Below are 23,551 nucleotides of genomic sequence, written 5' to 3' on the forward strand. Positions count from 1 at the left end.
CTATTGTGTTTAGGTTCGTGAAGAATGTCCTGGGAATGTTATATGGGATGTTGGTGAAAAAATACAACAGGCGTGGGAGTACTACCATTTTCAGGAGGGCGGCCCTACCTATCATCCCCAGTGGGAGTGTTCTCCAGAAGGCCATGCATTTTCGTGTTGTGTCCAGGGCTGCTTGCGTGTTGTGTCGGTGAGTGTCTGCAATGTCATGATGGACCTCTATCCCCAAATATTTGAAGGACTGTGGCGCCCATGTTAGGCCCACTTCTGGGAGTCCCTCCGGGGGGGCCTGTCTCAGATCTGCCAGGGGGAAGATCAGGGACTTCTCTTTATTTATTGCTATGCCTGAGAGTCTGGTGTATGCTCCTATTGCTTCCAAGAGGCAGGACAGGTTAATGCGGGGGTTTTCCACAAACAATAACATGTCGTCCGCGTACAGCGAGACTTGATGGAGCACCCCGTCCACCTCAATCCCCGTGTCTCCATATTCTGCTCTAAGGAAGACCGCCAGTGGCTCCAGGGCCAGGATATATAACATTGGCGATAGTGGGCACCCTTGTTTCGTTCCTCTATAGATCCTCCATTCCTTTGAAATATATCTCCCTGTCTTAACCCTGGCTCTGGGCTCACTATACAGTAGTCTGATCCACCTGAGGAACCCTTCGCCAATGCCGAAGTGGGCGAGGACCCTCACCATCCACCCCCAATTCACCGAATCGAATGCTTTGACAGCATCAAGAGACACTATCGCACGTTCTCCCCGTCCCTGGTTCGTTCTATCTATCACGTGGTGTAGTCTACGGAGGTTCCATGATGTGTTCCGCCCAGGAACGTACCCTGTTTGATCGGGGTGTATCAATGTGGGGATCACCTGCTTCAGACGGTTGGCTAGAGCCGCCGTTAGTATCTTAACGTCCTGGTTTATAAGGGAAATTGGCCTGTATGCCGTGCACCTTGTGGGCAGCTTCCCTGGCTTAAGGATCGGGACGATGATTGTCTCCGACATACTAGCGGGTAATCGTGCACTTTCGTATGCATCTAGATATGTCTCCAGTAACCTTGGGGTGACAGTGTCTTTGAACTTTTTATAGAACTCTCCTGGGAGTCCGTCCGGGCCCGGGGACTTGCCTGTAGGAAGCTCTGCTATTATACCCGCTATCTCTTCCTCTGTGAGTGGGGCATCAAGCCTTTGGGCCTGCTCTTCTGTTAACTTTGGCAACCTTATTTCTGCCAATGCATCGGTTATGTCCTCAGGGTCTACCTCCGGGTTGGGGGCATATAGTTCCTCGTAGAACTCCGCAAATAACTGATTGATGTGCACTTGGCCCCTCACCTCCTCCCCTGTCTCGTCTTCTATCACCGTTATGGGTTCCCTCTTATTTTCTTGCCTAGTGAGCCAGGCCAGGAGCCTTCTGGGTTTGTCCCCTTCCGCATGTAGCCTTTGTAAATACCTCCCATAATTCAACCGTCCCAGCTTCTCCCAGAGTCCTATGCACCCCATTCTCAGCTCCATCAGTTCCTCTGACTCCTCCCCCTCTACCTGCGCCCTCAGTTCCTCTATTTCTATCCGCTTTTCTAGGTCGTCGAGTTCTGCTATGGCCGCTCCCTTTAATCCACCCATTTTACCGATCGCTGCCCCCCTTAATACCACCTTGAACGCATCCCAAAGCGTGGCATTACACTCCACACTCCCTGTGTTGTGTTCAAAGTAATCATCTATTGCCCCCTGTAGGTGTTCTTGGAATTCGCCCTCGTCCAGAGCCTCTGCCCGGAGTCGCCACGTAGGTATCGGGGCTCTCCCTTGTGTGTGTGCCCATGATGTCAGTATTGGAGCGTGGTCTGAGAGCGTTCGGGCTTTAATGCTAATACCTGTGAATTTGTGTAGTGATTCAGTGCCCGTGAGTATGTAATCTATCCGTGTAAATGTTCCGTGGGGTGCACTGTAGTGTGTGTACCCTCTCCTTGTCCCGTGTACCTGTCTCCAGACGTCCGCCAGTTTCAGGTGATCTAGTGCCCTCTGTAGTTCCTTGGCTGGTGGTGCTGGCCTCCTGAGCTTGTCATCCGATCGATCCAGGAGCGGGTTCAGGCGCAGTTGAAATCCCCGGCCCAGATGAACATTGTGTCTCTGTACTGGGCTAATTTGGGTGTTAGTTTTCTGAGGTACTCTCTCGTGTCGTGATTTGGAGCATAAGTGTTCACTAGGCACACTTCCCTATTCTCCAACATGCCATGCACTATCACCGTTCTTCCTTCTTGGTCAATCTCCTTTTTAATGAGTTGGAATGGTACTCCCGGGGCGATCCAAATCATTGCCCCCCTTGCATAGTTGGAATATGTAGCACTAAACACCTGCCCTCCCCATTTTTTGTCAATCTTGGACTGCTTTTCTCTTGTCAGGTGCGTTTCTTGGAGCATTGCTATCTTGACCTTCATTTTATTGAGCCAGGCGTAAACTCGCAGCCTCTTGACGTACGCGTTAAGGCCTCTCACGTTCCATGTCGCTATCGTTAGCTCATCCCGGCTCATGGGTGTTTGCAGTCCTGGCCTCGTCGTCCCATGGCCCTATTTGTTTGTCCATTTCCCTTCTTCCATGTTCACTGCTGTTGACCGGGGTCGCCCGCGTGGGGCTCAGTCTCGTCTCCTCTTGTAGGCCCCGTCTCCTGGGTCCCTGTTGTGGTTCGCTCCAGTCACGGTGTGCTGGCGTCACCCCATCATAGTCTTTAACCATTCCTTCAACGCCAATGCCTTCTTCCGATTCTTCCTGTCTATCGATAACCTGAACTGTAACTAAACAACAACAACAAACGCCCAGCCACCCTCCCCCTGCTCGGGCCTCGCCGCTTCTCCTGCCTTGCTCCTCTGGGTAAGGCCGGCTTGCTGCAGCGTGATGCCTTAAAACTGGCATCTGAACTCTCGGTCGCACTTCTTGGGGGTGCGTCGTACTAGGCTAGTGCGGTTTGTTAGGGTTGGTTGCTCCCTTCATATTTATCGTCCTGTTCCTAACTTCTCGTCCGTTTGATACTCTGCACCCTTGATTCTAATTATCTGCGGATTACACGCCCGGGCTGGGCTCTGCCTCTGTTAGCGATTCGCTGCTCCAGTTGGGGGATTCCTTGGGTATCCATCCACGCATTTGCCTCTTCCGTGGACTCGAAGAAGTGTGTCTTCCCCTTGTGTATCGCCTTCAATTTGGCCGGAAACAGGAGCATGTATCGTATCTCTGCTTTTCTGAGGCGTTCCTTTGTGGGGCCGAACTGTGCCCTTTGTTTTTGGACTGTCATTGTGTAGTCCGGATATATGGCAATCTTGGATGAATTTCGGATAATCTCTCCTCCCCTCCTCGAGAACTCCAGTATCTTTTCTCTATCCTTAAAGTTCATGATTTTAGCGATCATGGCTCTGGGAGGGGCCCCCGGCTGGGGTCTTCGCATCAGTGCTCTGTGTGCCCGTTCCACCACAAAGCCTTGGGACAGGGTTCCAGCTCCGACCTCCTGTAGGAGCATATTTTCGATATATTCCGTGGGGTCGTTCCCTTCCTCCCCTTCCGGAACCCCGATTATGCGGATATTATTTCTCCTTGCCCTCCCTTCTGCGTCTTCTGCTCTCCTTTCCAAGATCTTGACTCTCTGGAGCACCTCCGTCAACTGGGTCCTCGTGGTGGTGGAGTCCGCTGTGTTCTGCTGTACCTGCTGCTCCGCTGTTGTCACTCTGTCCGCCAGGTTTCTCGCGTCCTGGCGAAGGAGGCCTACGTCCACCATGACTGTGTCCAATTTTTGTTCCAGAGATGCCTTCAGGGCCCCTATGGCCGTGTCCATTTTCTTCTCGAGCGTCGCCTGTAGGGTGGCGATTGCCTCTAGGATTTGCCCCTCTTTACCTGGTGGGTGTGGGGTGTTGGCCTCCGCCAATGCTGTCTCCGATGAATTCGGCTGCCTATTGTCTGGTGCTTTGGCAAAGTGATCCATGCTAACTTGTTTCGTTTTCCCCTCCACCTTCTTGTTGGGCATACTCGCCGTGCGGGCCTCGGGTACTGCACTGCAATGCTTCTTGTCCGCTATCTGTGGCTTGTACCCCGAGTCCGTGTGGGGTCCGGTTCTAGTTGGATGGGGACTGCCCGTTGTGCTATTCTCCTCCTGCCAGGGGTTCCCTGTGTCTTCGGGTGTTTCCACACGCCTCCCCGGGTGCCGTGCGGGCCTGCAGGCGCTCTCCTCACCTGCTAGCCGTTGGATCTCTCCGGTGCCCTGAGTTGGTCCGGCGGAGAGCCGTCTCGCCCCTCTGCTCTCCCTCGGGTCCCCTGTTCTCGTGCTAGCGAGGCCGGCAGGGGCTGGAGGTGACGCTGTCCTCGGCACGGATCTCCCTCGGCTTGCGGAGCTTGCTGCGTTCCCTCGGCGCCGCCTTCTCGCGGCCGCGACCGCGCCCTGTCGCCGCTGTTCTCCTCTCGCCAGGCGCTCGCTATTGTCGTTCCGCTGCCTGGGGAGCGTATCCTGCTCCGCCGTGGCCTCTCTTCCTTCCTTCCCGGGTTCGCAGCGCCGAACTACAGCCTTTCGTAGCCTCCCGCTCTGGGTCTCTGGGCCGAGTGTCAGTGGGCCGCCATCTTGCTTTCGATGCTCCGCGTGTTTGCTGCCGTTTTTCGCCTCGTTCCCCAGTCCGGTTCTCCTCAGGGCTTGGATCGGGTGGTCGGTGGATCTTCCTACACCCGTCGGTAAACTTTCCAGCCGAGTAAGTTAGTTTTAAAAGCGGATTAAATCAGGATCGTACGGGAGCTTCCCTTTCGTGCTCCTCACCGCATGGCCGCCTAGCCACGCCCCCTGTGTTCAACCTTTATTTGGTGACGGCCCACTCACTCTATCTGAAGGAGGAGCCTATCTATCTGGTGTTCATGGATCTGAGCACAGCATTTGATAAGGTCAATCGTGCCAAGCTGTGGGATATGCGCAGGTCCATGAACTGCCCTCGGGCCCTGGTAAATCTTCTGGCCAGGTTGCATGACTCCACACAGGCATGTGTCAGGAGTGGTACCAATGGGCATTGCACAGGTTTCTTCCCAGTTGAATTGGGGTACGACGGGGATGTGTGCTGGCGCCTCTACTTTTTTGTCTATACATAATTGGTCTTTACAAGCATCTCTTAAAATCTTCTTCCGATGTACCAAAGATGGGCGGTCCTTGTGTATGCAGATGATTCTGTTTTGATGGTGCGTACCCTGAGAGCTGTGCAGCCCTCATCTCTGACTACGCTGACTTCATGGAGGGGCTGGATTTGGTGGTGAATGCAGCAAAGTCCGCGATGATGGCTTGTTGTAAGGGGAGACGGAAGATCAAATTCAGGGCTATGCACTGTAGGAACAGTGTGATCCCCAGGGTCAACTTCTTTGACTACGTGGGGGGTCAGATTCTCTGCTAATGTCTGTGCCATGGCTCATGTAATTAACGGGTTCAGCAGATTAAGCAGGCTTTGGGTAGGGCCTCCAGGACCATGTCAATGTATAGAGGTAGACCAATTGCTCCACTGTTCTAGTTGTACAAGGGAAAAGCGGCCTTGGGTTGCCAGATTTGAGATGGAATTGTGGAGCTACTCTAATGTCGGTTCGATCCAGACACCTGAGAACCAATTCTTCAAAAATTGCTAGGGTTGCCAGCTTTGGCTCCAAATTTTGGAGTACATCAGAAACTGGGCTGTACACCTATTGGGGATATAGCCTCCCTGCAGCCAACATTGCACTGGCTTAGGCTAAGGGGCAATGGTCGACCTTCACTTATCCATTAACTGATTATCTCCCTGATTGACAAGGATCTGGAAGGTAGGGTCCCAAGGCTGTCCGATATCAAGAAACAGTTGAGGGCGATCAACATTACCCATCTGTACCCAACCTGTAGTATGCTTTCCTGTGGAGAGATAAACCGATGGACTGCCCGCTTTTATGAGTTTGTGAGCATGTACAGAGAAAGTATGGAAATTCTGAAGCCAAAGAAACGGGCGCTAATGACAATCATGTCCCCAGGTGTCCAGCGCTATTTGCTATTGGTGGAGTTTCCTGCGGATGGCGTACTTATATCTAGGGCACGGTTCAACTGTATCAAGCTCTCTCGGGTGTTTTTTGGTGCCCCAGGACAGAGAAAGGGGGGGTGATTTGACTCTTGAATGTACCAGAGCTAGGACGAACCTTCTTTCCGCCTTGAGCTGTGCAGAGATTCCCAAAATTGCCATTATTAGTGCTAGGTCCCATTATAAGAAGAAGCAAGTGGCACACTCTTAGGTGTCAGATGCTTCACAGTTTTTATTAGGTGCATTTATACTCCCAGTTTCTTTAGCTGGCAGTGTTTGATTATTTTAGGGAACAAAAGTGTCTGGTATGTGGCTTATCTTTTGGCCTGCCCATGTCTGATTTGAATGTTGTGCACTCTTTTTGTCAGACATAGGATATTTGTGCTATGGGTGCCTACTTAACAATGGGTGAGTGCAGTTTGGTGTATGGGAATGTTTGTATATCTGTAGTGCCATGTTTGATCCATATGCTATATGAAACTCTTTGTAACTCATTTTCTAAGTATCGGGCAGGTTTATAGGATATGCTAGAGGTTTGGCTGGTTGGTGATCTGCATATTTAATGGAGTGTCATCATAGGAGCTGGCAGGAGAGGCTATGGTTGCCTACCATCCTTGATAAGTGTCAGCAAGATGCAGCAAGATGAGCAGGATTAATTGAGGGCAGGCAGAAAAGTGTAGGGATTTTGAAAATACTGATTTTATTAGGGATAGTATCACAAGTGGGCCAGCTAATGACATTATAACTGAACAAAAGGATGTTTCCCCTTTGGGGTTCAAACAAAGTCTCTTGGTTTTGTAATCCTAATTTCAGATACCTTTTCCTGGGATATAATCTCACTCGCCAGACACCCAGACTTGGTAGCTCAAGTTTTTCTGAACTACTTTTATGGCTTTCTGTTAAGTTGAGTCGGGTCCTCTGCTGCTTGTTGTCAACTCATTGGAAACTCCTTCGCCTGGTTTTCAGGGCCCCCACATGCACTTGCCTAGGGTTCTGCAACATTAACCAATGGGGCTGGGTAATGCCAGGCTGAACCGTAGAGCTTCCACCAGGCGGCTTGCAACCTGAGCTTCTCTACAGGCTGGGTCTGACTATGTTCTCATCCTTCCTGTCTTAACGTCCTGCCTCTAGTCCCAATTCACATTACTAGTCATCTCTTCAACAAGTAGAAACTGTTTTGTGCCCAAGGGCACATTTCCAAGATCTCCTGGTTTCCTTCCTTCTCTTTCTCCTATTATTGCCTACTGTACAGTTTGTCATGTGCTTGTACCTCCACCTGTCCTCTGCTCAGACTACTTAAATTGCTAGGTGAACCTATAACCTATTCCTATTTCTTCTCTCTTTAGACCCCCCCCCACCTAATTCCGATAGTCTACTCCCCTCCGAACCTCTCCTTAGCCCACGCCCCCCCCCTACCTGGGGTTACTCTTCTTTTCTGTAATCTCTCCACCAACCTCCTTCACAACACATTCCTTCACCTCTCCCTTAATGTCACCTCAAAGCACCTCCTGATTGCACACCTACTCCCCTCCCTTGGTATCACCTTCAACTGCATATCTATGTACAAGGGGACAAGTTGTAGAAGTACTAGCAGACATGTGTCCCCTTATCTACTTCAAGGACACTGTCCTAAATTTTAATAGGACTGCTTCGGAGGCCTCGTCCTGAACAGAGCCACAACTATAGTGAGTTCATAAGGCTGTATTGTCACGATAAGAGATCGGCTATTCAGACCCACAGATGAAAGACTTATTTGCATGAACATTGCTTGACCAGGTAATTGTGCAGGCCCTTGGGATGGACAGGGCATAAGCCCAAAAACAAGCAAAACTGGACCTTTGAACAGTGCCACCCCTCTGCGGTACCTGCACACCAATGAGCTCCTTGTTCGATTGGTCACAGTCATCTGCTGCTCCAAAATATCCCAGCCTTAGTGAACCCTCTTTGAAGCTTTCAGTTGTTGCCCCAATATAAAGACAATGTACACATCTTACTCCAGTCTAACACAAATGATGGGACCAGCAGAAGGAGACACTGCAGTCCTAACCAAAGAAAACAGTCAATGATCCAGGTATGCAGGTATCCAAGAATTTCACTGCTTCTCCAAAGGAAGCAGAAGAGCCTGACTGCACGTGCCCCATCATTTGTCATTTCCTGGGATCAAAAAACCTCCACAATGGAAGGCTTCTGAGCCAAACCCCAGCCACAGTGCAGCAGATTCTCCTGTGTGCTCTGTGTGGAAACTACCCGCAAAGACCCAGGAATCCTTAAGTCATGCAGTAGCTCAGGGCCATGACTGCATACCCTGCCTATACCCTTTCATTTAAAATGGTCTACTCCTGTACATGATAAATGAACTGATCTTTAATAGATATAAAGACTGTAACATTTTAGTTTGTGTAGAGTAGATCTTCCATTTACTGTAAGAGAGAAATGTGTTGCCATTTAGCTCGCCCTGAGCACTCCTCTTTTGAGAGCTGGCCTTTGTCTGCTTGACAAGTGCTACAGTTAGGATTGTGAGGGTAGTTAGGGAGCCCAGCATTTGCTACATGGGGAATCTACACAGCTCCTAATACTGGGTCAGAAATGTCCACCGCTCCTAATACTGGGCCTGGGGAAACTTGCTGATATTAAGGTTACCTTCACCAAGATAATAAACCACCTAAACCTTTCCACTACTTGGCATCGATTTTTCAAATTACCCATACATTTTAACTCTACAGATACGAACAGCAATTTCCAATGCGTCTTCCAGCCCTCAAGGTAATGAAAGTTGCTCAGCTCCAGAGACATCATGGGCCTGATTCATGGAAGTGTTTTATAATGGGGCAATGTTTTTGCTCAGCAATCCCATAGGAAAACATTCCATGAATCAGGCCCTAAATCTTTTGAAATCTTTCTTAGGCTTAAGACAATTCACCACATTACCTGTAGGTGTAATTCAAAGCAGAAGTTGTAACTGGAGACCCTCTACAGTGTAGATGGAACACTTCCTGGCCATGCCCAGATCTATTTTGCTTGTTTTATATTTAAGTAAAAGGTAAAAAAAAGAAAGCGCAGCATCTTGCAGAATAAAAGGTTTATTATATCAACTCTCTATTGCTGTCTGCTAGTTTCACAAGACTGAATGGTCTCTTTCTACCTTTTCCTTAAGAAATCCTACATTGTTTGTTTGGCTAACAGGGTATTCCAACCCTATTTTGTTGGGCTACAGTACAATACAGCCAGCCACAGTAGGTTGGTCTCCAAAGTGCACTAGTGTCCTGGCCAGTGAAATACAAGTGTTTTGTAAAGGAACCCTTAGCTCAAAGACTTCTTCCTATGGAACTCCTTCAGACAAACTAGAAAAAGACTCTGCTGAAGCACTGCTAGGGTCCATCATCACATTACCCATGATTCTGTAAATCCAACCCTCTCCAGCGGGCTGGTGTTCTGAATGAGACAGTAAGCAGTACAAGAGGGATCTGCGTGAAATTACCGAATACAAAAGTCTGACCTCCAAAAGTCTGATTTCTTTTTTTTTGTCCTTTTTTTCATTTTTCCGCAAATATTTATGTGGGGGTAGACCCCCCACCTTACCCCTATACATTTTTATTCACTTTACCCCTATATATATATATATATATATATATATATATATATATATATATATTTCTGAGGCTTGTGGAATCTGCTTAGATCACATGCTGTGCGTAGGCCGACATCTAGTGGAAGCTGCAGAGTATTAGTTTGTTTTTCGAAACTCGAAAATGGGCGTGCCAGTAATACTATCCCTAGTATGACGTCCACTGTACCCATGATCCCTCACGCGTGTAGGACCCTCAGATTGTTTTTTTCCGCCATACTGGTCGGAAGCATTTCACGGAGTTCCCTGGCCTTAGCCATACTTTTGCAAAATATCGTTATATTTTCCCCTTTCTCCACCCCAACGTCGAGTCACCGAACTTCCACACTCGACGCCGGCCCGGAGAAGAAATCCACCGTCGAGAGCTGCACGACGGATTTGGGCCTCAGAAGGCCTCTGGCCTCGGCCCGGGCCTAGGAAGGCCTCTGGCCTCGGCCCTGCAAGTAGGGAGAGTGGGGGGTGGACATACTCTACACTCTTTTGGTATATAGGTACATTCTTATATATTCCTACACTTATCAGCCCGCTGCCACAAGGTGCGTATGGAGGGTACCCCTTTCCAATTCTGCCCCAAGTGCAACCGCAAGTACCCTTGGGTTGACAGACACGCCACGTGCAATCTCTGCTTGCCTAGGGACGACCCCGAGGCGAACTGCAGAGCGTGTAGTAGGTTTAAACCGAAAACACTTAAGGACCGTTCGATCAAGCGTTGGGCCCACCACGCCAGGCGTCAGGGGGCCATGGCAGCGGAGGGCGCCTTCAGCGATGGCAGGGACGCCGTGCTTTCAGACGGCGAGGGCAACGTGGTGTCAAGAGACAGCCGAGCGCAAGTCCCTGACCTCGGAAGGTCGTCCGGCAGGGCGGCTATGGGGAAGACCCCCGGCGACACAAGCGCTACCCACAGCAATTCCACAAAACACATGAAGTCCAACCGAGACTCGACGCGCACGTTGAGTTCTCGGAAAGAGGCACATAGAGAACGGTCCGAATCGGTGTCCTCTAGGCGTTCTCGATCTAGATCGCCGCAGGACTCCAGGCAATCATCCACTGTTGCCAAGAGTGCCTCGCTCCCCAAGGTAACGGAAGTTCGATCCTCGGAAGACGAAGCCAACTTCCATCCCCAGACCGCACTCCAGGAGTCGGTGCCCGCAGTCCGCATAACGGCGGCTCCCAAGTCCCTTCCTCCATGTTCTAAAGCTAGAGACACTACCCCCGAACCTCGACGCCAGGCGTCGGAAGGCTCCGAAGGGGCGAAAAGGCAGGGAAAACACTCTTCCGCCCACGGGGAGGGGGGAAAACAACAAAGGAAGCAGTCTCAGCCTGCTTACACACCTCTAAAACATTCCTCTCCACATAAACAGACAGACAAGTCCCAGTCTCCTGTTATCCCAAAGACCCCTGCTAAAACCTGTAAGTCTAGTCAGGATAAGGCGGAGAAAATCCAAGAGAGGGTCATTCCCAGTTCTAGAGAATGGTCTAGTGATTACATAGACAGGGTTATGTCAAGGATGTCATCATTGGCAGATTTTTACGCAAAAAACCCTGAACCCTTTCTCTCCTATACTCCCGACGGGTCAGCACCCTGAGGCTCTAAGGATCCAATACCTCCAAGTAAGAAGTCCCGGCTTGAAGCCCCAACACGGTCTTCGGACCCCTTCTATATACAGCCCTACTCTCAATATCAAGGGGATACATCCTTTTGTGAGGATCCAGATTTGGGCATGTTGGAAGAGCAAACTGGTAAGGGCTACTATGGGGATGATGAGGACCAAGAACAGGAAGAGGAAGACCCTGAGACCTACAGAGTAGATTCCCCGGTAGAGAAAGAACCCCCGATTACCGACTCCTCTGTCGACAATCAACTTCTCCTGAATGAAGTACTGTCCCGAGCGGAAGAACCCTTCCACATTGACACCCAGGGTGCTCAGGAAGAGAGGGACTTCGCTAAGGAGTTAGTAGAAGAAAGGAGACCTGTTGCACAGGCCATCCCTATCCTTAAGTCTATTCAAAGAAGAATAGACCCTTCACTTGTAAATCCCAACCTCACCAGGGCAGTGAACCCAAGGATTGAGAAACTTTTCAGGGCAGCCCAATCAGACCCACTATACATAAGGGGGCATCTGAAACCGGACTCCCTGGTAGTTACAAACACCTGTAAAAGGGCGGGAACACCCTTGTTATCGTCCGAAGCTCCTCCCGACAAGGAGAGCAAGAAACTATATGGGTTGGGCACGAAGGTAGCCTACACTTCCGCCTACCAGGCAAGGATCTCCAACTCCACCACCCTGTTGGCCAGTTACAACTGCCACCAGTGGGAAGAAGTCACAGCACTCATAGACTCCGCCCCAGAACCTTAAACAGCCAATTGGCACGAGTTTCCACGGAGGGAAGAGCCGTGTCCGGTTGCATTTTAAAAGCAACCTTTGATGCCGCGGATAACGCCGGCAGATTGATAGCAGAAGGAACTGTTATCAAGAGACACGCTTGGTTACGGCAGTCTGGATTCAAGGCTGAAACCCAAGCATCATTGTTAGATAAACCGGTATAGCCGGATCTGTTGTTTGGTAAGGCGGTCGAGGACGCGCTGAAAAATGCCAAGGATGAGTATGAGACACTCAAATCCCTAGGCCAACTAACCAATAAACCCCCGAATCAAAGAGGGAATGGCAATTTTCGTCACCCATGCGGACAAGATTCCCAGAGAGGATCTAACTATTCCCAAGGGCAGGGTACACCATGGAACAATAACAACCAGCAGTCTACCCAGGGTTATGGCAGGGGTAATAAGAGGACGTGGTAAGGGTAGAGGCAGCCCCAGTAGAGGCGGCGCCACGCCTCCACCAAAACAGTGACGCTCAGTTCAGGGTCCCTTCTCACGCAACCCCAGTAGGGGGACGCATTTTCAACTTCTCCCAAGCTTGGGAAGGGATCACATCAGACAGATGGGTGCTGTCCACAGTATCCGCAGGGTACTGCATAGAACTGTTAGAGCGTCCCCGAAACCATCCTCCACGACAGAAAATACATTCTTTGGACCACCAGAAGATCCTCCTCGAGGAGATCGTCAATCTGCTAGCAAAGGACGCGATAGAACTCGTCCCGGGACACCAGGTAAACAAGGGTATTTATTCAACTTACTTCCTTGTGCCAAAGAAAGATTTGACAATGCGCCCAGTATTGGACTTACGGCCTGCAAACAAGTATGTCAAGCCCCAAAAGTTTCGCATGACTACTCTCCAGGAGGTAATCCCCCTCCTAAAAAAGGGGTATTACATGGCAACATTGGACATGAAAGATGCCTATTTTCATATTTCCATGTTCCCAGCACACAGAAAGTACTTGCGCTTCAAGGTGGACAGTCGGCACTACCAGTTCAAGTTACTGCCCTTCGGGATAGCTTCGGCTCCAAGGGTATTCACCAAGGTACTGGCGGTGGCGGCAGCACACCTACGCAGGGAGGCAATCCCGGTGTAGCCTTATCTGGACGACTGGGGGAGACCCCAGTAATTTGCAGAACAAATATTCAAAGGACAATCAACCTCCTCTTCGAAATGGGCTTCTCAATAAACGAGAAAAAGTCAAGTCTGGTGGCAAGCACCTCCAAACAGTTCCTAGGAGCTATCCTAGACACTCAAGAGGGGTTGACCTTTCCTTCTGAGGAAAGAATTCGGAATATACTGCTGCAAATTCTGCAATATCAGTCCGGTCGCCAGATAACGGTACGCAAAGCAATGCGTTTGCTGGGCATGATGGCGTCATGTATTTACCTGGTCCCTACGCGTGCCTGCACATGCGTCCCATGCAGGAATGGTTGGCGAAACAGTGGTCTCAGGCAAGTGGTCAGTGGGACGATCTAGTGGTCGTTTCGCCAACACTTGTACAAAGCCTTCACTGGTGGACAAGAGAAAATCTGTCCAAGGGGAAACCCTTTTACGATCCCGAGATACAGGCGGTAGTCACAACCGATGCATGCCTGACAGGGTGGGGAGCTCACCATCTCCACCACACAGCTCAGGGTCTCTGGTCTCACTCAGTGGCCAAGAATCACATCAACCTGCTAGAGCTTCTGGCAGTATTCAGAGCGCTTCAAGCATTCAAGCCCTACCTGCTAAATCTGTCGGTGCAAATCCGGACGGACAGCACTACAGCCATGTTTTACCTGAACAAGCAAGGAGGGACTCGTTCGCCAAATCTGTCCAAGCTTGCCCAGAAAATTTGGATATGGGCACTCAGACAGAACATCTTCCTGTCATCGCAACATGTTCCAGGGGATCTCAATTCTCTAGCGGATGCTCTGAGCAGAGACCCCCTCCCAGAGGAACACGAATGGTGTCTACACAGAGAAGTCGTAGATGATATCTTCTCTGAGTGGGGTTTCCCCACTATAGACATATTCGCCACATCGAAAACAGACAATGCCCAGGATTTGCATCCAGGTTCCCCCAACCAGACTCCCAGGGGAACGCCCTGTGGATGAACTGGTCAGGGATGTTTGCGTACGCTTTTCCACCAACTCCTCTCATCAGGAAGGTGGTGAACAAGATGAACAGGGAGTCGATGACGCTCGTCCTGGTTGCTCCCATGTGGGCGAGACAACCGTGGTTCCCACACTTACGCAGATTAGCGGTGTGCGAACCCATCAAACCTCCGGCCTTGTACAACCTACTGTCCCAGCACCAAGGTCAAACAGTGCATCCTCAATCCAACTCAATGAACCTGGCAGCATGGCTCCTGAGGTCATAGAGTTCGGACATCTCAATTTACCACAGAGGTGTATGGACATCCTAGAAGAATCTAGGAAGCCAAACACGAGGCACTGCTACTTTGACAAATGGAAGAGATTTGTTATCTGGTGCCAGAATAAACAAATCAACCCAGTTGATTGGACTCCTTCCACTATTGTTACATACATTGTTACATACATGCTCCACCTGCTGGATGCAGGACTGGTTTTTAACTCACTGAAGGTACACCTGGCAGCTCGGTCGGCATACACCACTTCGCATAACAAGGTGTCGTGGTGGAAAGTACCAGTAGTTAAAGGCTTCATGGAAGCAGTAAAGAGACTTCACCCTCCTATTTCAAACCCACCACCAGGATGGGACCTTAACGTGGTGCTATCTAAACTCATGGGCCCCCCATTCGAGCCCATGCATAAAAGCAGTCTCAAACACCTGACATATAAGACAGCCTTCTTAGTAGCAATTACATCTATAAGAAGGGTCAGTGAAATTCAGGCTCTGTCAGTGCAAGATCCCTTCTTTACTGTCCATAAAGATAAACTGGTTTTACGCACACACCCTAGGTTCTCACCTAAGTTTATTTCCAAATTCCACGTGAACCAGTCCATCGAGCTTCCGGCTTTCTTCCAAGATCCACAAGGCTCGGCTCAGGTGAAACTACACACCCTAGATGTGCGTAGGGCGGTCCTCTACTATGTAAACAAGACCAGACCGCTAAGGAAAACAGACCAGCTGTTTGTCTCCGTAGCTACAGGCAGAGAGGGGGATCGCGTCTCTAAAGGTTCCATCTCTAAGTGGATTATTAACTGTATCCAGCTGTGTTACTCCCTTTCTGAAAAAACTCTGCCTTTCACGCCGAGAGCCCACTCTACAAGAGGCATTGGGGCCACTCTGGCTTTCATTGCAAATGTCCCCCTTGACACCATTTGCAAAGCAGCTACTTGGAGCTCTATTCACACTTTTACTCAGCACTGCCACCCATTCCAAGACAGATACCCAAGTGGGACAAGCGGTTCTAAGACATTTATTTGCTCATGACCCTTCTCACATCCCACCTCCTTCTTCAGGTACTGCTCGCTAATCTATGCACAGCATGTGATCTAAGCAGATTCCACAAGCCTCAGAAGGGATACATTACTCACCGTGATCATATTTCTGATGCTTGTATCTGCTTAGATTCACATGCAACCCACCTTTCCTCCCCTCTGAGAGAAGGCGCATGGATGCTTGCAGTCTTACCTTTCTTTCTATCTGCTTGGATTATTTGTACTCACGCTTCTCCTCATGCTACCTCATGTCAGAAAAAATACAATCTGAGGGTGCTACACGCGTGAGGGATCATGGGTACAGTGGACGTCACACTAGGGATAGTATTACTGGCACGCCCTGTGTCGACGCCCATTTTCGAGTTTCGAAAAACAAACTGTAATACTCCGCAGCTTACACTAGATGTCGGCCTATGCACAGCATGTGAATCTAAGCAGATACAAGCATCAGAAATACGATTACGGTGAGTAATGTATCATATATATATATTACATGGCCACGGTAGTGGCCATGTAGTTATGGTTAAGTTGGTGTTTCCATAGGAAGAGCACTTTTTGGGCGGCTTATAACTTCACTCTCCCTGGACTAATCCTCACCAAGCTTTGCAAAAAAAGTATATGGCCCACTCTGAATTTTTTTGCAAAGTTTGGTGTGGATTCGTCCAGGGGGGGCAAAGTTATAGGGGGGGTCCCAAAACTTTTTTTTCCCCATAGACTGAATGGGAAAAAAGTTTTGCTCGTGCCTACAGCCCAAACCGCTGAACGGATTTTCACCAAATTTGGACCAGGAGCAGCGGCTTGGTCCCAAAAGCGTGCTTTTGCAAATTTGGTGAAAATCCGTCCAGTAGTTTTTTTTTTTAAATGACCAAAAAGTAGGTCAGAAAAAATTAGTGATATCTGTGTTCGCTTTGCGGACACACTTCCCTGTTCACTCCGCAGACAGGACGGTGATTGGGCAAGCAGCTTGCGGGATGTCCGCGGACATCTGACGTGCTTTTCTATTGGCTGCCGTGAAGCGTGCAGTGCGTCTATTTTCAGAGACGCCCGCCATCTTTGTTTATCGGAGCGGATCTGCTGCCTGCACAGTGTAGATATGGGCTGCGTCGGCCACGAAAAGGCGGTGAGACACAGGCCCTCGTGTCTCTCTCTTGTTCCCCCACCCCCGCTCATGGCCCGCGTCTCCCATGTTCCCCCTCCCCTCGCTGATTCTCTGTGTGTTCCTCCCACCCCCCCATGCTCCGTTTCTCTTTCCCATTCCCCCCGCTCATGTCCCGTGTCTACCTCCTTCCCCCCCTCCCCCCACTCATGCCCCGTGTCTCCCTACTGTTCCCCCAGCCCCCGCTCATGCCCTGTGTGTCTCTCCCCTTCCCCCCACCCCCCGCTCATGCCCGTGTCTCTCTCCCCTTCCCCCCCACCCCCCGCTCATGCCCCATGTGTCTCTCCCCTTCCCCCCCACCCCCCGCTGATGCCCATGTCTCTCCCCTTCCCCCCCACCCCCCGCTCATGCCCTGTGTCTCCCTACTGTTCCCCCACCCCCCGCTCATGCCCCGTGTCTCTCTCCCCTCCCCCTCACCCCCCGCTCATGCCCTGTGTCTCTCTCCCCTTCCCCCCACACCCCCGCTCATGCCCCGTGTGTGCCCTATTCCCCCACCCCCTGCTCATGCCCCATCCCCTCACCCCCGCTCATGCCCCGTGTGTGCCCTATTCCCCCACCCCCCGCTCATGCCCCGTGTGTGCCCTGTTCCCCCACCCCCCGCTCATGCCCCGTGTGTCTCCCCTGTTCCCTCCCACCCCCCGGTCATGCCCCGTGTCTCCCTCGTGTTCCTCCCCACCCCCCGCTCATGCCCCGTGCCTCCCCTGTTCCCCCCACCCACTGCTCATGCCCCGTGTCTCTCTCGTGTTCCCCCCACCCCCGCTCATGCCCCGTTTGTGCGCTGTTCCCTCTCACCCCCCGTTCATGCCCATGTGTCTCCCCTGTTCCCCCCCACCCCCTGCTCATGCCCTGTTGTGTTCTCTTTATACACCCCGCCTTCCCTTTCCATGGTGGCCATCTTGGTAAAAGATTTTCCTTCCTACACCGGGACGCCTGTGGCGTCCCGGTGTAGGAAGGAAAATCTTTTTTTTTTTTTTTACCACCCGGGGTTCCCACTTTGAGGACCTAAGATGCTAGTGGTCTTCATCTATTGAAAAGGATGTTATGGTGACGTTGCACTAATAAAAACATATAAAATTCAGTAAAAAAAAGTGTTACAGGGACGTTATGGTTAAGTTGCGCTACTAAAAACCTATGAAATTCAGTGAAAAAACGTTGTAAAAGGGACGTTATGGTTCCAAGTAAAACCGAAAAACCCTTGAAATTCGCCAGTTATGGTAAGCTAAGCAACCATAACTCGCGCCACCACCGTGCACTGCTAAGACTAACACCCAGGACATCAAACATGACATCACAAATGTCATTGATGACATCACTGATGACATCACATGTCTGGCTCACTCTTTTTTCTTTTGCTGACATATCTAGGCCACATGGTTTTCTTCAGTAACAGTCAGAAACTAAACATTTTATTTTATTTGTAGACGTATCCTTCAAGTAGGTTCTTACAGTAATTCCCTTAGAGTCCAGTCACATCATATCAAACATATACATACGGGAAGACACAAGCTTGAAAGACAGCAATCCTTTTTGTGCATAAAGATAATCAATAGACTTATGAGAACTTTCTGATAGTTCTGTTGTTTTTTTTTATGGCTGTATTTTCCCTGTATATGGTCATATTTGTATACATTGTACTCACACTACTTTCCTTAGGGTCCAATCACATCAAGTGATACATATACATAGGGTAAATAGCAGCTTTGAAACAGAGCAATCATTTATTTGCATGAAAATAATCAGTTAAATTATGAATTGTTTCTGCTACTACTTGTGCTTTTTTGCTAACTTCACTTTCCCTGTATATACCCATATTGGTATGTGTTCTTGTGTCTTTGTGTTTTGTCTATAGTAATGCAATTATGTAATACATGTGTTTTATTAGCTACTTATTACATATTTCACAGTACACAAAAAGCTATTAAGAAAGCAATTATCATTTCATTATTCAACATATTAACATTATGAATATTATACCTTCATCTTGTACGCTGCACACAATGTTATGTTTCTGTATGAGTAGCTTAGTATAGTAGATAGAACCCCATAATAGAATGCTATTTATATCAATGCATCGTTCAATGCACTAATTAGGGTATGATATTTATTGCAATGATCCTTGGCACTTGTTTCGCAACATTATAATAAGAATCCCTTGTACACATATTTCATGAAAAGTACATACACATGTGATGTCATCAGTGATGTCATCAATGACATTTGTGATGTCATCTTTGATGTCCTGGGTGTTAGTCTTAGCAGTGCACGGTGGTGGCGCGAGTTATGGTTGCTTAGTTTACCATAACTGGCGAATTTCAAGGGAATTGGGGGTTAGACTTTTGGGGGTTGAACTTTTGGTATTAGGTAATTTCGTACAATACTGTGCAAGAGGGCAACAAATATAATGAATGGATCTGTGTTTTGTACGAATGATATGCAATACGTTTGGGTGTGGGGGGGAGAAAATAATGCTGAAATGCTGTTCTGTTCATCTGCAAATCCCTTCCTTTAACACATGCTCTGAACAAGCCAGAAGGGTGCATACCGTGCAAATATAAGAAGAAAAGTATATATTGCGTAGGGCGACTCCTTTCTAATAAGTGCTGGTCTACTGCCTTGGGTGAATACTAATGGACATTTAGTCCCGATTTAGCAGAATTCTACCTGCTATGTGGCATGGGGGATTATGTGCCCCAATCCTTAAGGCATCAAAAATATCTTGTTTACACCCAGTTCCCGCTGTGTGTGAGATATTGGGTGGATTACTTAATCTCCCTGCTTAGATGAACATTGTTAGAGTTGAGAAACACAATACCCTTTGAATTCAGTTGAATATCTCAATAGATGTTGTCTCTTCAATTAAAAAAAATTGCACTAATAATAATGTTTGCTTATGTTTTCCATTTCTTGCTTAGGGCTGTTGCAGACAACCCCAACCCCAGCACTGAATGTCAAATACAACTTCAGCCTTGAAGTGACCTCACAATGAAAAGCCTGCAGAGTACCTCTCCGCTCAAATATAAGGTCAGAAATGGCACCACTGCTTTTTCCTGATTGAGTAATACTGTTCCATCTCCTACAACCCAACAAGCAGGATTTCTTGGCAGGTGGTTGGGGCGGGGGGCAGTGATGCTGATGAGTGAGTACTTCCTGTTTGTAGCCCTTAAATTCAGGAATGAATTTGCTAGTTGAAAATAAAGGTATCCTGAGAAACCACCCAAATAATAAGCTTTGGACCGATCTGTGTCATGTCTGTTGTCAGTTGGAATCCCATGCATAACTATTTAATTGGCATTGCTGGCAATGTTGTGTTTCCGAGGCTGAGCTGTGCAGAGGTCCTGTGTTTCCATAGACATGTATCAAATACCAAAGGGTGGCAGCTGGTGTTTGATCTGTTTACTTGACTGGGGTAATGTGTCCACACTAAATTTGTCCCTTTTCCTGGATCGCTGCCTTACCTTACTAGTAATCATAAGTAGGCAAGATGACCGCCAGGTACGTTGCATCCTATAGATGCTCTTGGGGTTGAGGTGAGTTATTCCAATTCCACAAACCTTTATTTCACTTGTCATCAGGTTTGAATACATTACAAAGTATATAGAATACATTGTAACATACAATTTAAATAATCCAGCTAAAACTGCTACCTGGATTTATTCCTTCACCAGGCATCACCACTGCTTGTCTGTTACCACTGAGAAACTACAGACTTGGCTCCAGATCCTCATGCCAACACCTTACACAGGTTAACAAAGCTGCAGCTACCACCTCTACTGACAATACCGATACGCCACCCATCAGACTGGTTAAGATCGAAAGCCGCAGGCGCCCACACTTAGCAGCCCAGCCACCACCATCAAAGCAGGACTCATTAATGCCAGATCTCTCCAAGCACATGCTCTGGATATAGCTGATACCATAACACTTCACGACCTTGACCTCATTGCCATTACGGAAACATGGTTAAATACAGCATCAGGCCCCACTCTATCCCTGGCCATTCCAGATAACTACTCCATTCTACGCTCAGACAGGGATGGGAATACATCCAAGGGAGGAGGAATCGCAATAATTTACAAAACCGCGCTAGATCTAAGAATAACCAACAAGCAACACTTACTGACTGCTGAATTACTATCCATCAAACTATCCACATCCACCACATCCACTATCACTATGCATTTGTTTTACCAAGCCCCAGGCCCAACCACTACCTTTTGAAAATGACGTATCACATTTATTGTCTACCAATACCGAAAGTAACTCCCAAGTCATTATCTTAGGAAACTTTAACTTAGGCCTCAATGATCCGAAAGATTCTAAAGCTTCTGCCCTTAAGGACACCATCTCTGAGCTAGGGTTCTTACATCGCAAAAACAACCCTACCCATAGCAAAGGAAGAACGTTCGATTGGCTAGCCAACCTTAACTGCAACATTAACATACTTGCCAATACCCCGTGCGCATGGACTGATCATCATTTAATCACATTCACCATCAACAAGGCAGCACCCTCTACCCCACAAACTCAAGCTCCTGCTATGACGACGAGCAGTAAACGGAATCACACGCTAGAGAACCCAATACCTCTACTAAAACCAATTACTCATCCAGGCATACTGCACTCAGACCCAACAGTCCTAGTGAATTTATACAATGATAACATCCTCAAGGCCATCAAAACCATAGCACCCTTGAAATTTCAGAAATCCAAACCTCATGCTCACATTAATAAGTGGTACACCCCTCAACTCAAGATTCTAAGGAAAGTGAAAAGATTGTCAGAATCCGCTTGGAAAAACACCCCCTCGGTGTCCAACAAGGACAACTTCACAGCCGCCTCATTCAATTATAAGACAGCCATTGTCCAGGCTAAAAAAGACAATTTCAATGATCGCACATCCAAAGCCAAGTTCAGTGCGAAGAAATTATTCAACATTCTGAAAGAACTTGAATCTCCTGCCCCTGCACCCGATACCTGTACTAAAGATACATTATGGTGTACTAACATACAACATGTGCTCCAAGATAAAATTAGCTTACTCCTAAACAAAATACAAATACAAAAAAACCTTATTGATACTGCCACCCCACAGGACCCGCCTCCTCCCCCCACATTGAATATACCTCAATTCAACTTCAAACCTCTCACTATTAAAGAAGTGGAAACAATTATATTAAAACTCAAACCATCTAACTGCCAGGGTGACACCTCTCCTGCCTCGCTTATCAAGGAGGCGGCCAACGAACTTGCCCCTTTCATGACATCTTTTATTAATTCCTCATTTAGCTCAAATACTGTACCCAATAATCTGAAAGACGCTTGGGTACTCCCACTATTTAAAAAAAAAAACGTCCCTAGACCCTAATAATCCATCAAACTATAGACTCATTACTACAGTCCCTTTTTTGCTAGAAATTCTGGACCGTGCAGCCTACCTCCAGATACAGTTGTATCTGGAAACAAACAATCTGCTAGGACCAAGACAAATCAGGATTTAGACCCAGACACGGGACATAGGCAGCGCTTACCGACCTGAAGACACAAATTCAGATCTTCAAAGATAAGGGTACATCTGCCTTACTCTTACTATTTGACCTATCTGCGGCATTTGACTTGGTGAACCATAACATTCTATGTAAACACATGTCATCTACCGCACACTTCTCGGACCAAGCCAATGCGTGGATTGTATTATTCCTTAGCAACAGGTCCATGAGGGTCTTCGCACCCTCTGCATCTGCCACACCATCGCCAGTGACTTGTGGGGTTCCTCAAGGATCCTGCATTTCCCCTACTCTCTACAATGTGTTCACTAAGCCTCTTTTCGAAATACTTGATTATCTTGGTATCACGTACACCAATTATGCGGATGATACCCAGATACTCATACCTATCACTGGTGACCACACTGTAGACAGTAAGACACTCAACGATATTTACAGCACCATACAAATATGGATGGCAAAGCACGGTCTTTGTCCAAACGATGAAAAGACTGAAGTGCTCCTTCTTGGATCTCCAACTAAACTGAACAATCTAGGGGCCTCATTCACCACTTTTAACATAGACAGCAATATTATAAAAGTTGCCAATGATGTAAAAACCCTTGGAATCTACATCGATTCAGCACTGTCACTTGTTTGTTTTATTACTTGTATTGCGCACCAGACCAGAGGGTATCAGGGTGCTTTGCATAAGACAACTTGCTTGGTTACAGAAAGTACATTTACATAGGTACATTTACATAACACAAGATATACAATCCAGAATAAGATGAAGTTGCATAGTCGGGATACAGATAAAATACTATATACAATTATAGTAACACATTGTTATGTACAAGGGTAAAGCAAAAGGTAGAATGGAGTTGTAGGCCAGATTGCTTATCCGAATCATTGAACCAGCTTATGAGGTTCTGCCGGAATTGTGGGTAAGATTGATCATCTCGCAGGGGAGGGGGTAAGGAGTTCCACAGTTGGGCTGCCTTAACCCGGGAAACTGCGTCCCCCAACTCTGGAGAGTTTAAATCTTGGGACCAAGAGGCAATTGGTGTTCGATGATGTGGAAGGTCTTTCTAGTGATTCAGTAAGGTAGCGGGGAGCCGCATTGTTTAGACATTTGTATGTGAGAGACGCCACTTTCAACTGGATTTTATCCTGCGTGGATAGCCAGTTGTTTAATCTTCTTATTTCAGAGATATGCTCTCTCCTGGAGATTCCAAGTGCAGCTCTAAGAGCATTGTTCTGGAGGAGCTGGATTTTCTTTTTTTTAAAAAACTTTTTTTTATTCATTCAGCGTGGCAACAAAACACAGGCGAACAGCGCCAGGCAAATATAATATGAATACAGATGTACACAATATAAGCATACAGGGGTTGCTTCACATACAAACATAACCATTGGCAGAATGTCAATTATAAAAATTAAGATATACAAATTATAGC

The 23,551-nt window shown here is 48.1% G+C and overlaps 1 protein-coding gene across 1 annotated transcript in view; it reads left to right on the forward strand.

The window, feature by feature from the left end:
- The window catches only part of UBXN10 (UBX domain protein 10), a 298,259-nt gene that overhangs the window by 161,403 nt on the left and 113,305 nt on the right, over window positions 1-23,551 (forward strand). Inside the window, exon 3 of the mRNA XM_069610371.1 lies at window positions 19,521-19,629. The gene's annotated coding sequence lies outside the window, so the exon portion shown is untranslated. The remainder of the gene's footprint in view (window positions 1-19,520; window positions 19,630-23,551) is intronic.

The sequence above is a fragment of the Ambystoma mexicanum genome, chromosome 8, assembly GCF_040938575.1.
Source record: "Ambystoma mexicanum isolate Mex_15411 chromosome 8, UKY_AmexF1_1, whole genome shotgun sequence".
NCBI classification, from domain to species: Eukaryota; Metazoa; Chordata; class Amphibia; order Caudata; family Ambystomatidae; genus Ambystoma; species Ambystoma mexicanum.